Genomic DNA, 3020 nt, shown 5'->3' with positions numbered 1-3020 from the left:
GCTCAAGTACACAAGGACACTTGCTCAACCATGTTTGTAGCAGCTTTATTTGTAATAGCCAGAACCTGGAAACAACCCAGATGTCCCTCAACTGAGGAATGGATACAGAAATTGTGGTACATCTACATAATGGAATATTACTCAGCAATAAAAAACAAGGAAATCATGAAATTTGCAGGCAAATGGTGGGATCTAGAAAAGGTCATCCTGAGTGAGGTATCCCAGGAGCAGAAAGACACACATGGTATATACTCACTTATATAGTCCTACAAGATAGGATAAATATACTAAAGTATGTGCACCTAAAGATAAACAAGAAAGAGGACCCGAGTAAGATGATCAATCCTCACTTAGAAAGACAAATGGGATCGACATGGGAGGTAGGAGAAGACAAAAAACAGGACAGGAGCCTACTGCAGAGGGCCTCTTCAAGACTCTACCTAACAGCTTGTCAAAGCAGATGCTGAGACTCATAACCAAATCTTTGGTAGAGTGCAGGGAATCATATAATAAAAGGGGGAGTTAGTATGACCGGGAGAGGACAGGAGCTCCACAAGGACAAAATATATCAGGGCATGGGTGTCCTTTATGAGACTGTATCTCCAACCAAGGACCATGTATGGATATAACCTAGAACCCCTGCTTGGATGTAGCCCATGGTAGCTCAGTATCCAAGTGGGTTACCCTAGTAAGGGGAACAGGAACTATTTCTGACATGAACTCAATGACTGGCTCCTTTACCTCCCTCCCTCCCCCTGAGGGAAGAACAGCCTTGCTAGGCCACAGAGGAGGACATTGTGGCCAGTCCTGAAGATACCTGATAAGCTAGGGTCAGATGGAAGGGGAGGAGGACCTCCCTTAGCAGTGGACATGGAAAGGGACAGGGAGGAGATGAATAAGGGAGGGTGGGAATGGGAGGGAATGAAGGAGGGGGCTACAGCTGGGATACAAAGTAAATAACCTGTGATTAATATTAAAAAAGTAAAATTAATAAAAATAAAATTAAAAAAATATTTTATCTTACACCTATCAGAATGGCTGAGATCAATAATACAAGTGACAGCTCATTCTGGCATGGATGTGGAATAGGGGGAACACTCTTCCATTACTGGTGTGAGTGAAAACTTGTACACACACTGTGGAAATCAATATGGTGGTTCCTCAGAAAGCTGGGACTCAATGTACCTCAAGACTCAGCAATACCAGTGTTGAGCATATACCCAATTATGCTCCATCCTACCACAAGGACATTTTCTCAACCATGTTCATTGTGGCTTTATTCATAATATCCAGAAACTTGTTGGCTTCTAGCCTGGCTGGGAACATGCAAGCTCTAAATTTCGGGAGAGACACTGCCTCAAAGGAAAGGTGGCGAGTAATAGACAAGAACACCTTTTCTGGCCTCCATGTGTACCCATCCACATTCATACACATACATTAAAACTGGCAGGTCTCCTTGCCAGGGTCCTGTGCGGACCCTGAAATGGGACAGATACTGCTGTGACACTGAACCTCATGGGTCCTCTGAGCACACCTCTATCTCGTTAGAATGCCCATCTTCGTGAGCTTGCTTCATGAGTAATCATTTGCTCTGAACCATGACAACAACCAGGAAACTAGGAGAAAAAGGCTTTTCAATGTTACCCTCTTCATTCCTATGAGAGCAGCAACCTTGAGGGCTTAGCTCGTCTTTCACAGTAATAGCACCCTAGTACTACCTCTGCAGCAGGCCCCTCAAGTTTGCTCCCTTATTTTCCTTGCAAAGCCCAGCCCACATGCGCACTGAAGAAGCTCTAGTTAAGCAGAAGAATATTATCTCAAAGTCAAACAGAGCAGAGCTAACATGCTCTGCTCTTCTGTTAGGCACAAAGAAACAAGGCTGCTTGAAATAAGGAAGACAGAGAGAGGTCCCAAGTCAAGACTTACTTTAAAGACTTCCTTTGTATACCTAAATTATTTAAAGGTATGTATAGTATAATTTTTTTCAAATTGTCTTGAGATTTTGTCTTTAATCCATTATTAACTCTTTTTGAGGGAGGGTCTCACTTACTACATAGTCTAGGCTGACCTAGAAATTATGATCCCCTTGCCTCAGCCTCCCAAATGCTATTGTTATAGATAAAATCCTAAGGTTTTATTGTTGTCTAAAGCCTGTGTGTGTTTGTGTGTGTGTGTCTGTGAACTTGTCAACTTGACTAAGCTTGGGATGGCCAGGTGACTGATTGTTCCCTCTGGGTGTGTCTGGGACACTGTTTCAGGAGCACTGACTTTTGAAATGGTGGCCCGAGCAAGCAGTTGGTCCACCCTTGTGTGGCTGAGCCTCACCCAACCCAGGGAACTGAGGACCGGAGTAGATGAAAAGAGAATACACCTGGCCTCGCTGACTGCTGAGGAACTACCCCACCATGGAAGATCTGTGTCATTCTCTGGATTTCAGCTCGTAAGCTCTCCTACCGGAATCCCCCGGCCTCCATAAGCACGACAGTAAGTCCCTCCCTACAAGCCCAAATCATTGGACATGCTTGTATCTTCTGTTAGTTTTGTGTCCCTGGAAAATTCTTATCTATCGCATGTCTTCAATTTTAAGAGTCTTTTAAAGAATTCCTTATGCATGTTAATGTAGTCATGCATGTCTCTACGGGTACGTGTATGAATGTGATGGGTACACGTGGAGGCCAGAGAAGGTGTTCTCGTCTATTACTCCACCTTTCCTTTGAGGCAGTGTCTCTTCCTAAATTTAGAGCCTACATGTTCTCAGCCAACTCCTCCTGTCTTTGCCTTCCTTAAAACTAGAGTTTCAAGCTGTGCTGGATGTCTGCTTTATTATCATGTGGATGCTGAGATCTAAACTGTGATCCTCATAATAATTAAACAAACATCTTTAACTACTGAGCCATCTCTTCAATCCCTTATTTTATTTTATAACATATTACATAAATATATTCTACATGTATACATAGCATATATACATATCACACACACACACACACACACACACACACACACACACACACACACAC

The sequence above is a fragment of the Psammomys obesus genome, unplaced genomic scaffold (assembly GCF_907164565.1).
Source record: "Psammomys obesus unplaced genomic scaffold, mPsaObe1.curated_primary_1811, whole genome shotgun sequence".
In the NCBI taxonomy this organism is placed as follows: Eukaryota; Metazoa; Chordata; class Mammalia; order Rodentia; family Muridae; genus Psammomys; species Psammomys obesus.
The sequence above is the reverse complement of the archived record's forward strand: the minus strand, read 5'-3'. Positions refer to the sequence as shown.